At 42.6% G+C, this 13,226-nt stretch overlaps 1 pseudogene; it reads right to left on the bottom strand.

The window, feature by feature from the left end:
• LOC115616835 overlaps nucleotides 1-10,653 on the bottom strand; it is a 33,610-nt pseudogene extending 22,957 nt beyond the window's left edge.
• Between the last annotated feature and the right edge of the window lie 2,573 nt (nucleotides 10,654-13,226).

The following is a 13,226-nucleotide window of genomic DNA, read 5'->3' as shown; positions in this document are numbered from 1 at the left end:
GAATCACAGAACGGTTTGGATTGGAAGGGGCCCTTGAGGTTCATCAAGTCCAATACCCCTGCCACAGGCAGAGACATTTTTCAGTAGATCAGGTTGCTAAAAGCCCCATCCAACCTGACTATGAACGCTTCCAATGATGGGGCAGCCACAGCTTTTTCAGGCAACTTGTTCCAGTGTCTCAGCACCCTCACCGTAAAGACTGTATTGCTTAAGTCCTGTCTAAACCAACCTTCTTTCATTTTAAAACCATTGCCTCTAGTCCTGTCACTACAGGCACTGTGAAAAGTCTTCCTCTGTCTTTCTGATAAGCCCCTTTTATATATTGAAAGGCTGCAGTAAGGTGTCCCTGGAGCCTTCCCTTCCCCAGGCTGAATTACGCTAACTTTCTTCATAGGAGAGGTGTTTTAGCCCTTAGAGCGTTTCTGTGGAAGCTCATTTAAAAGGAAATTCACATACCCTGAACACAGCAGACACCGTCTGGAAAGATCCACCTTTCTTCTTACCACCTTTCTTGCCACCAGAAGTATCGCCTTATAAGAAGTAGATACAAGGTGAATGGTTAGAGTAAGCAGTATGTTTTTTAGGCTTCACCTTCCTTTCTTTGGTCATAGGCCAATAAAATAATCAACTTTTAATTTTAAATACCCACTGCTGCATGAGAGTTTTAGTGAACTGCTGCTAGCCGATTGTTGATCAGTGTATAGTATATTTGCTCTCACATGCATGATTGAGGTTGCATCATAATGTACATGACGTTGGTGGTATGTAACCCCTATGGCCTGACATAAGTTTTATAACAATATGCTCTGTGCTTCTAGTCACCTTCCTTCTACTCAGACATAGCCCCAGTTATTATTTTTTATTTAATTAGATGAAAGGCCACAAGAATGTGGCTCAGCAGTTGACATTTGTTTATCAGTGCAGTGAAGTCTTCTTTAGAAACATCTCCTAATCCAGTGTTCCAGGTGAAAACATAGGGATCTATTCTGGTTTATGGCATCCCCGTGGCAAGAAAAAAGTTACAGCCTCAAGAATACAAATCCAAGCAGCTCGGTGCCCTTTAATATTTGCTGCACCATTGAAGCCAATTAATTTGAAACTTAAATGAAGTGCTCCTAATTTCACACTTTATCCAAAACTTTATCTTCACAACCTTTTCCTCTCACCTTCCTTATATTGATGATACCTGCAAAGACCACAGCTGACACATCCCCAGTGTTTCCTAAGAGCTTGCTTAGAGACATCGTTATCTCAGCCAAACTGGTCTGCAGAAAAGTTCCCATGCAGTACCTTCTTGAACCTCAAACCCTGCTGTCCATATGCCTGATGGCTGAGTTGACTCCTGCTGCATACTGCCTCTTCTTTTTGCCCAGCATTCAGGCTGCCAGAATACTGGGAGTTTTTTGGTAGAAATCTGCATGGCCGTTTTTGGTAAAGCAGGCCTGTTGGCTGTACAAGTTGGTGGTCTTCAGCCACAAAAAAGGGCAAGAGACTGGACTGCTCTCTGATGCCCTTAGAGGACTTCTACATTGTATTCTCTGTCTCTCTCATTTTCCCTTGCAACACCAGCAGGACTGCTTGGCTGGATATGAAATAGTTCCATGGTCTCCTTTTAGTTCTTCTAGTTCACCTCAATAAACAAAACTCTGTTCCCAAAGACTACAAAGTGCTTGCACTTTACATGTATAGTTGGTACCCGTCTAGAGGATGACTAAATATGCACATGATTCACAACATAGTGAGTCACTTCTTTGTATTGGACTCACTGTGTTTTACATGAATGTGGTGTTTTCAGCAGTTCTACATGTTGATATCTTAATTTCAGCATAACAGGGTGCACACAAGAACGAGGTCACCTTAGGGGATGATAAGGAGTCTAAAGTATACCACAGAGAGGATAAGAAGAAGTAGACTTTAGTCAGCTCTTGCCTTATTGATCATTACTGATAAAGCACTTACTTGTTTCTGCACTTGCATAGTTAGAGAAAAGGAAGGACAGCAGCTTCAAGGATGATTTCTGGTACAGCTCCACAACACTTTCATTCAGGGGGTCCTTGTTCTTGTCAAGCCAGCCAGTGATGTTGTAGTCCACCATGCCAGCATAGTGCACCAGCGAGAAGTGAGCCTCAGCCTTGCCTTTGGCAGGCTTTGGCTTCTGGAAGTTTTTGTTTTTGCCCAGATGTTGGTCATAGAGCTTGTTCTTGAAAGAGGTGTCAGTTGCCTTGGGGAACATGCACTCCTCTTCCAGGATGGAGAAGATGCCCATGGGCTGGGAGGAATATGAATACATGAAGAAAGTAAGTGGTGGGGAGAGGAAAAGTAAATAAAATGTCACCTTCCGTATAATTTGTGGCTTGTTTCAGTGACTGTAATTTATACTGCCTAAGTTCTTAATGCACCACTAGTTCCTATAATAATCAGGCAAACTATAATTAGCCTGTGTTGATCAAGCTACTACCCACGAACATGGCAGCTCGGCAATACTGTTTGCAGTATTCAAAGACATGCATCTTTGAATGAAAGACTATATGTACATATTGTAATCTGTTGTTTTGATCATCATTACCCTACATCATTAGGAAGCAGGTTTCAGCATCCTGTTTGTGGGCCTGATGCTGTTGTGTATGTCTGTTACAAGCCATCAGGTTGCAATTGTCAATGTGAACTTAATTTGATGGCTCCTCAGGAAAGTGCAGATAACTGATATCTACCAGCTCTGGTTTTGTCTCCAGTGAATCTGCATGATGGATCAGATTTTCCCCGCCTTTTATGGAGTGTAAATGACAACCTGTCACTTTAGAATACCCATAGACTTTTAATTTGTCTCAGAATTACATTTACAATGAGAAGTATTTCGATACAGAGATATAGGCACATTCACAGAGCTTTCATTGGAGCTACATTAGGTATCTTCTGATAGTGCAGATAAGCACATCCTCTGATATTGGTGGAAACAATGGTGTGATCTGTACTTCTCTGGCCTAGAGAGAATTCTAGGAGTTCCTTCTTTGTATGAAACTTTATTTTTTTTTTTTATTTAATTTAATAAGATGCCAAGAGATGCTTACATCTGATTCAGCTAGATAGCTGCCAGAGCTAGAATCAGGATTCCTCCAGAGCAGCAGCAACCATAGAAGGTGGATGTTGGGCAGGAATGCTATGCTTTGAATGAAGATTTTGCTGTCTAGGTGTGGCTGCTGTATGAGAGCTCTGGGGTTAGCATACATCTTGCCTAAGTGTAGGTGTCTATAAAACAGAATCTAGATCTGAGCTAGCTGTCCAGAGTGCTCTTCTATTATGGAAGACATTATAAAGACATGTCACAGAATGCCTAACAGAATGTACTAGATGATTTGCATCCTAGAAGTATCTGCTTCTTTCCTGTCATTACAAAAGATTCTACAACATTAGATCGGCATAGGTGTTCTGCTTCCTCTGGCTCTACTACTGTACATTGCATAGATAGGGGACACAAAATGTGAGGCAACTGAATGCCTAGTGTGGATTTGGGGTGTTAAATACAGTAATAGGCAACAGGCAGTAGCTGTGAATGGTAGTGCTGCCTGTAGATGCTGCTATGTGCTGGGAAGTGTGGGAGGTTAGCGAGAAATGTGTCTCATGCAAAGGCATAAACCATGGAATGAATATAAAGCAGTGAACATGCATGTGGGATGGCTGTATCAGTCTTTGGGCATGGGGCACGAATGACAGTGCTGGGAGCGGAAACCTGTATGCTCCTGAGAAGGAAGACGTTTGCATATGTGCATATTGGGTTTGCACATGATGTGTAGGATCTGTGCACAGCCACTGGACACTGACTTGTAACATAGCAGTGAGGGGTTCATTCCCATTAAGATCCCCAGTGCAGTGGCAGTGAGCAGTGACAAAGGGGCCAGAAAGGACTGTGTTGCTAGAACCAGAACTTCTACCCATTACAGCAAGTAATAAGACTTGAGGTTCACCTTACTGTTAAAGGCAGTTTTGTTAAAGGCACCAAGTTAACATCGTGTACCCTGTATCCCTTCCACTCCAGCCATGTTGTTCAGGAAATCATTTTTGTCATGGAGGCAGCCTGTCATTCCAAAAGCTTTCAGTTTATGAGCTGCCTTTTCTTATGTTAGAGGGTCATTCAACATTAATGTGCCTATTTATTAAGAATGACTGGACTAAAATAAATGACCATGAAAGAAATGTGCTCTCCTAAAATGAAGAGATTTCCTCTACCTTCTCAATGAGCTCAATGCAGGCAGCCAGGTCCATCCCAAAGTCAATGAACTCCCAGTCAATTCCTTCCTTCTTGTACTCCTCCTGCTCCAGCACAAACATGTGGTGGTTGAAGAACTGTTGCAGTTTCTCATTGGTGAAGTTGATGCACAGCTGCTCCAAGCTGTTGAACTGCAAATTCAAAATATATAAATAAGCTGGCTAGTTTGGAAATGTCATCAATGGGCAAACATGCTTACTGTAACTCACATCAAAGATCTCAAAGCCAGCAATGTCCAGGACACCAATGAAGAACGCTCTGGGTTGCTTCGTATCCAGCTGTTGATTGATGCGAACAACCACCCACAGGAACATCTTCTCATAGACTGATTTAGCCAATGCACCCACTGAATTGTACACCTGTAAGAAACACAACCAAGGCAGTAATGAAAGTTGAGTTAGCTTTAAAGTTGAAAGAACTGTCTGAAAAAAATGAAAAGCTGATCAGCTGTCTAGGTACCTGTTGGACACTCTGTCCTCTAGTTACATATTCATTCCCGACTTTCACCCTGGGATAGCATAAAGCCTTGAGAAATTCAGCAGAATTCAGACCCATCAGGGAGGCAGCTATGTCAGCCACTAGGATCAAAGACAGCAAATGAGGTCAAATGAGATAAAGAAAGGTGTCTTGGTCCTCTAGGATGTTTCTGTTACAAGGAATTCACTTTCTATGCTACTCAGATGCACCTATTGTTAAGTTTTCCCTTTAATATAGGCAGTGTCTCAGCTGCAGCACACTTGCATGCCTGAAGGGCTGCAGCAATGCTTCATTTCTATGTATTTCTGTCTCCTTGCAGAGCATAAATTCAGTCACTGACTTTGTTTGACTTGTAACAAACTGAAAAAATTTAGTTTCTGAAAGGGAAATTCATTCTCAAAGTGTTGGGCACTTTATGGGACAGGGTTGCTAGCTTGTCTCCTGTTGCAGTTCACAAGCAAACTCTGTAGTCAACATTACCTTCTGTGCCATCTGGCTCTGCCTGCTCCTCACGCTGCTTCTGCTTGAACTTCATGTTCCCATAGTGCATGACAGCCCCAGTCACCTTATATATCCCCTCCTTCTCGTCGGGACTGAAGCCCAGGATGTCCACGGCGTTCTGCAGAGGCAACAGGCAAGTCAGGGTAGATCAGACAAGCACAAGGCTGAAGAACAAGGTGCTGTAACAGATACATGTGCTGTGATGGGAAGGTAGGGTTTCTCCCCCTGCCTTTTTGTCTCCCTGCCTGCACTGAGCTGTGCTCCCCTGGCCACAGCTGCTCTGACTGTGGGGCCATCCCATGAGTGCTCCCCTGTACTCACATCCATAGCCAGCAGTTCCTCAGCATCATTAATACTGGCAACAGTGATTTCTCCTTGGCTCACGTACTGGAAGTCATATGGGTTGGTGGAGATACGGAGGAGACCTGCAGGTATACAGGGCACCTTTGGTGGCATTGGGGCAGGTCATAGAGGAAAGAGGAAGCACTCACTGAGCTAAGCCCAGCACTGCTGGCACTCACCAATGAGCTCCGGCTTCTTGTTGGACATTATCTGATAAAAAATATGATAGCTTCTTTCACTGGACAGCTGGAAAGTCACTCTGGATTTCTCCAGAAGGTCTAATCAACAGAGAGATGTCATTAGCCTCCTGGTAAAGTTGAGGTCCTTATTGCACAAATTTTGCATCCACTGACTTGCTCTAACTCACAGGTTTCAATATCTGCAGAGGCCAGCTTGCCAGTTTTTCCAGAGTGAATCCGGATGAATTTTCCCTGTCAGGTAGTACAGATCAACCCATTGGTTATAGCGATCAATGAATGGGACATGTATGAGATGTCTGCATTCCATTAAATCTGAAATAAACTCACAAAGCGCGAGGAGTTGTTGTTCCTCACAGTCTTGGCATTGCCAAAGGCCTCCAGCAGCGAGTTGGAGCTGATGATTTGATCCTCCAGAGTTCCCTAGTTACAAGAGAAAAAGCTTCTTATCAAACTTCACTACTTGTTAAAAACAAATACTACAAAGAAGATAATATGAAAAGACAATTTTTACACTTCCTATGTGATTTTTAACCCAAAATTTGTTGGAGTTTTTAAGCATTTATGAGGCATCACTCATGAATATTGCCATTGTTTTCAAAATGGAGAGTTTTTTAGCTGCATGACTGCAGAAGGAACAATCAGCATGTAAAGTTTTGGTATTGTATTGTGTCAGTCTTGTTAACTGCAAAAATATGGAAGGAAAGAAGCTTCTGTGGCACTATATCTCTCCTTTTCCTTGCAATATGGTCCAGGAAGTAGTCACCCTGTGCTTTTATGGAATGCTAGAACAAAGCTTTTCTCAAGGCTTCTAGCAAAGTCATGATTGATCATGATGCAGTCAGGGTTTGCAAGTGTTGCCAGGGATAATTCCCAAGACAAGAGATAGAAGAAAAAAGAATGAGGACAATCATTTTTTATCCAGATGACAGATGAGCAGCACAGCTCGAGTTCCTGCATCTTTGCATGTGGTGGTGTTCAGTGCAGCCTTTCTCAACTTTCAATGTAGAGGGAGCGCCGTTCCCAACACTGTCTGCAGATGGCACAATGGGTTTAAATTAGTTTTTATTAGTCCACCATGAAGATGGACCCTATAAAATTAAGGCAATACGGTAGCATATGAAGCTCTGTCTCTCTTTTTTTTCTTTCTTAAGGCAACACAGTATCAGATTAAGCTCCATGTATATGTATATATTTTTTTAATAAAAAATTCCAAATCCCTATAGCAATGCCCTCTCACATATATCTTTCAGCTTTCTAAAGGAAATTCCTCTTCTCTGTTTATGAGAAGAGATGTGTGTGTCAATGCAGCTGACTACACCAACACCAAACCTCTTTTTAGTACACAGCCACGACCAGGGAACTCCGAAGGGAGCATTGTGCATGGAGAACAGTGTGAAAGAAGACATGGCAATTCTTTACACAAGTTCATTCTGGAGCCCTGTCTATAGGCAGGGTCACAAAGTGCTGGAGGCTGAGACGGTATTCTGGGGAAATGCTGTTACATGTTTCCCTTATTCATACACTCTTGCCTGGCATCTGATTGCAGCTTGCATATGAGGTAGGATGCCGGCTAGATAGAACTATGACCTGAGAGTTTTATTTAATGTTCTTATGAAGAGGCACATACTACTGTTGCAGAGATTGTGAATACTATAAAATAGGTTATTCGGAAGAAGGCAGAATAAGTTGTTATCCATCTGAGAGCCAGGTGAATTTCCTTAAATCAAACACAGTCAGTAGATGTCTCAGCTGTCTCTAAGTTCTGCGATCAGTGCTGGCATAGTGAGCAGCTGGTGAAAGCTGAACCCAGGATATTCTAAAATGCTGCTGATGGAAGGAGTGCTTATGATGGACTTGCCTTGGCCATAACAGCTCATCAATCACAGACACCTGCCTGGAAGTGTGGAAAGAACATTCAGCCTTGGAATCTCCTTACATTCCGCTGTGCCGGTGGGTACTCAGATAACACGCTGACACGTGTCACCCGCTTTGATGCGCATACCATCTCAAAGACTGTGGTGACACACACTTGTGCTGCAAGGATGTTTGTTGCTTGCTCTGTGCTCGGGAATGAAACCCATGCCTTGTGAATACACCAGTGGGCTCAGATTGTGGCAGGTGGACTGCTCAGCAGAAAGAGGGATCAGGGTATATGCTTTCTTCCCTGGAAGGATTCTTTATCTTGTTACATTTCTACTGTCAGGAAAGTGGTCCCAGATGTCCAAAATCTGTCCCTTTTCTTATGCCTCCACTAAGGGCTGTTACTTAGACCCCAGGCAGGAGAACAAGCCAGTGGGAACTACTACCTGATGCAGTTGAAGTGACTCTTAACTTCCTTACAAGCACTCTGGAGTCCAGAGTTACTGCACTTCCCCTGTCAATGGGAATCAAACCAAGGAACAGGAATGGCACAGTTATGTGCCACTGGGAACCAACTCTCTTTACACTTGCAGGCACTCAGGTGCTGTGGATGTGGCTGAACTTGTAGGGTACTGATGAACAGATACATAGACAGTGCAAAGAAAACTGCTGTCTTACATTGTCTTCCTCTCCCTAGTGAAGACTTTTCCTGTGTAAATAAAGACTGGAGAGAAACTGAGGCTTGCAGCTCTCCTGCATTAGGAAAATGCTCCTTTAAGTGGAGTTCCACTAGTGTTCAGAGGGATGGAGGCCGGGTAGCAGAGGTAAATGAGTGTAGGTGTGCTTGGACTGTGCATCCTGACTGACTCCTCAGCAGTGCTACACTTTCTACCTATTGATAGTTCTGCAACCCAAAAAGATGCATTGATAGCTTCTACTCTGCAGGCACAGTCGTGAACAAACTCAAAAAGGGGGAGCAAGAGACATACCTGCAGTTTGCCACTCTTTTCTTCTTTCTTTTTGTCACCACTAACTGCAATTGTTGCAAAGTACTGGATGACTCGCTTTGTGTTCACAGTCTTCCCTGCTCCGGATTCTCTGCTGTTGAAATGAAAGTATTAATTGTTACAGAAAACAGGAAATGGGAAACACCTTTACTTCTCTGTCGGCTTTGCAACATGTACCAAAACATACTCACGTGATAAGGATTGACTGGTTGCAAGAATCTGAAAACAAAGTACCAGAAAGAGATGTTGAAATGAGAAGTGGAAGACTTCTGTTCCTCAGACGTAACTGGCTGACTTCAAGGGAAATAACTGTATTGTCACTGTATTTATCACTTTGTAACCAGAGAAGGTAAACTCTGCATTAGTCTGCATGTGGTTTTTTGTTTTCGTGGTTTTTTGGTTTTTTTGCAAGAGGGATGGTTCTTTACAAGGCTTCCTACTTACTATTTGTTTTCTTTTGTGTATAGACCTTGGCTTAAACATTTTTTAATCAGAATCAGATTCTCTTCTGTGTTGCTTCTTTACTGATTCTTTAAATTCCTCACTAGGAGAGGGGGCACAAAGCCATACAGCTGGCTACTGCCTTTCCAGAGAGCACAGAGGTCATTAAGATGCCACAAGCATTCTTATCTTGAGTTATTCCATAAGACTTCACTCTGCCTTGAAGAGGCTGCATCTGGAGTTCTGTGCTTCCCAGTTCAAGAAAGACAAGGAAATACTGAAGAGGGTCCAGTGATCCCTAATCAAAGATGATTAGGGAACTGGAGCAACTCTCTTATGAGGAAAGGCTGAGACAGCTGGGCCTGTTTAGCCTGGAGAAGAGATGACTGAGACAGGATCTTATCAATGCATACAAACATTTTAAGGGTGGATGTCAAGAGGATGGTACCAGACTCTTGTCCAGTGATAGGATAAGGGGCAGCAGGCCCAGACTGAAACACTGGATGTTCCGTTTGAATATGAGGAAGAACTTCTTTACCTTGAGGGTGACAAAGCACTGTAACAGGCTGCCCAGAGAGGTTGTAGAGCTTCCTTCTCTGGGGATACTCAAAACCCACCTAGACATGAACCCATGCCACCTGCTTTAGGTGGATCTGCATAACAGGGAGGATGACTAGATGATCTCCAAAGGTCCCTTCCAACCTCAACCAGTCTGTGATTCTATGAATCTGTGACTATAGGAGCTGTTATACAGCCACTGAGTAGAACAGCACCTAAGACACCTGAACTGTGAAATGTTTCTTGCCCAAGCAGTCAGCCCTGTGTATAACAGTATTTTTCCATTCTTGCCAAATGACTCACCAATCAGCATGGACTGATAGGCATTGTCAGAGATGGAGAAGATGTGTGGAGGGGCCTCCTGGCGCTTCTTGCCTCGGTAGGCCAACACCACCTGCGGGCTGTACACCGGCACCACTTGTAGGGGTTGACGGTGACACAGAAGAGACCCGAGTAGGTCTGTGGGGAAGGGAGACAGCACGTTGGCTTCCACTTAGCCTGGCAGAGTAGTTCCTCCCAAGAGCAGCTACCCAGAGGAAGGCTGCTGCTGGTACTTACGTAGATCATCCAGGCTGCATAACGCTCTTTGAGGTTGTACAGCACAGCGGGTTCTTGGAGGTGGGTCATCATGGCCATGTCCTCGATTTTATCATACTTGGGAGGGTTCATGGGAAAGACTTGGTCATCTGTTACAGTCACAGTCTGACAAAAGCAGAAGAGAACAAGAGGAGAAGAAATCTAAGTGAGGGAACTGCCTGAACAGGATGGTCATGTATGAGTAGCCGTTGGTATCACTTACTGTATCATCATATGTTTTAACTGTGACTTTGCCTTCTTCTCTACTCTGTATGGTAGCTTTCACATACATTTGCTTTTCATCCACTATAAAACAGGCTGTCTTAGCATCAAATGGGCAGTTCTGGGCTTCAATTCTCTCCTTCTCAGTCTTCCGTAAATAGGGAGCAGCTTCTCCAAAGACTGCCATCTCTGCATCAGAACTCATGGCTGGAGTTGCTTTAGAGGAATTCAGAAAGGTTTCAGAGAGCCTGTGCAGTTGTAATTTATATTTATCCAGAAAATGGGCATGTTCAATGACTAAAAGTAAGAAGACTAATCAATGCCAGGCACTTAACTTCTGCCTGAATTTTAAGTATCTGAAGAAGTCCTAATAAAGAAAGTTCCTTTTGTAGACAGAGGTGTATTACCTTTAGAGGCATCCCCCTTAAATGGGATGCCTGTGTGTCCAAGTGAAGGCAGAGAGAATATCAAGCTAGAAGTCTTTCAAAGCCTCTCCTGCTGTATCTTCACCTGCTATTCACACAGCTGCACAGTCATATACTTCTCAAAGCCACATACACTAACTGCTTAGATAGATAGTTTCATTAGATATCTAAAAATCTAGACACAAATAAGATCTGTAAGTTATGCAGATTGGATCTTACACATTATTTCTAAGTGGAGGTATTCTTGGCACCCTTCTGTTTTCTATATTTTGATATCAAGAAGGGAAAGCTCAACTATTTTCTGTTTGGCACTGGAACAAATTGTGAGGGTCAATCATCACCTGACTAAAGCCAAACCTGTTTACCATATGAACCAAATATAAAACATCTTTCCAGATCTGTGGCAAAATTAGCTAATAAAGGAATATAATGTATGTTAAAGGTAATCATGTCTCTTAATAGCATAGCATTATCTAGGTAAAAAAGTACCTAATATAATATTTCAAAGAATTTAAATAACAAGGTACCTTTTAGCTTTAACATATTATATAGAGTAATATCAGTTATAAATCATTAAAAGACAATAAATGTGTGCGAAGATGTAGCAGGCATTCAATTAGGGTTTTGTCCAGCAGAAATATTACAGTAAACTGTTTTATGTTCAGTTTAATGTTACATATGGAACCATAGAATCGTTGGAAATGAACTTAAGATCATCTAGTTCCCACCCCCCTGTCATAGGCACCAATATCTTGTAAAAATTCAAAATTCTTCTGCACAAATAGACGTTATTGGTTGCTACATTCATGTGGACTGGTGTAGGTAATTCAAGAGCATTTGGAAATAAAAAAGGCAGAAATGATGTAGGCATGAACTAGCACTAACAGAATGTTCTTCTCCAGGCAAGGTAATATACAGCCTAAAAAATCCATTAAATAACAAAGTCCAAACTCCTGCTACATCAGGCTGTCTGATGCACTGTGGAATTAAAGAAGTTAATGGGACAGAATTGAACAACTCAGATGTATCCTTCCTAGGCATCACAGTACTGACTTAATCAGCATGGAGTGGTTTTCATCAAGGAAATGATGAACGGAATCTGAAGGCATTTGTAATGCTGCTTTTGGACACATTGCTGTAGAAGTGCTGATGTCTCTCAGCAAAACCTACTTGCTATGGGGTATGCACCTTGCAGGACTTGGAGGGGCTGCATCGCTCAAGGGTTTAATGCCCAGGAGTTTCAAACCACAGAAACCAGAACCTTTAACTTCCTTTGAAATTATTATTCTATGTATATAGAGCCAAGCGTTTTTTTGGCTATATGATCCTGCCTCTGAGTGGCTCAAGAGAAGCAAAAGAAAGAAAGAGAGAAATTATTTCAGTGTCCATGAAAAGGTTAAGCAGAGCATCAGAAAATGCCAATAGGTCATCAGAATATTTCTCAAGAGGCACAGTCTGTTAAACTACTGAATGTCTTCAGTAGGAAATAGTGTAAAATTTAGATCTTTACACATTCATGAACAGAGACCAAGGCATTCTCTAGGAGAGTAACTTGTACTTCCATCCTTTTCAGCTCCAATTTCAGTGAGCAATTTTTGATATTAGGATGGAAGGCACATATGTGCAGGGTTCCTGCTGTGTCTCTGGTGAACTTTCCCAGTCAATCACTAACCTTCCCCAGAAAAACTAGAAGGGAATGGTGCATGTTAAGTTCTCTGTGAAGGTGACTTTTTGTACACAAACAAACACATCTGTCTGTCTGTCAGACAGGAGACAAGATTGTCCTGAAATTTGTTCTGGTTTCAAGATGTGTGTGATAAGCCAAAGTCAACATACAATGTCCTAGACCTCACCCCAGCGGAAACTAAAGGCAGGACAAGCTTAGACCCTTCTTGATCTGTACTTTGAGCCTCCTCTCTGACCACACCCTCAGTTTCATGATTCCAGCAGTTGTGCATGTGGCAGGGGTTGATTTTAATCACCTATAAATCCCAGGTTACACCACATAAAGACATTACTGTCACTGTCTCTTGCATCCTCTTGGCTAAGCTGGAGTATTTGTCAATTCTCTTTCCCAATATGTGGACTATTTCCTACTAAGAACTGTGAATATGCTCATATTGATTAAAATAGCATACGTCCTTTGCAGTGAACCTGGTTCTGGAACACAGTTTCTTGCCACCTGGCCTGCCACCAGCCTGTCTGGCTGTGCTTCGCTCATTGCTCAGGATTAGCAAAACTACATGTTATTTGTTAAAATCTTACCTTCAGAGAGCCCAGGAGGAAATCTGCTTTCAGTATCTGTATGGAATGGTTAAAGAAATGACAGAGAGAGTTAAATCAAAACCCGTCC

This window comes from Strigops habroptila, chromosome 14 (genome assembly GCF_004027225.2).
Source record: "Strigops habroptila isolate Jane chromosome 14, bStrHab1.2.pri, whole genome shotgun sequence".
In the NCBI taxonomy this organism is placed as follows: Eukaryota; Metazoa; Chordata; class Aves; order Psittaciformes; family Psittacidae; genus Strigops; species Strigops habroptila.
The sequence above is the reverse complement of the archived record's forward strand: the minus strand, read 5'-3'. Positions and strand labels throughout refer to the sequence as shown.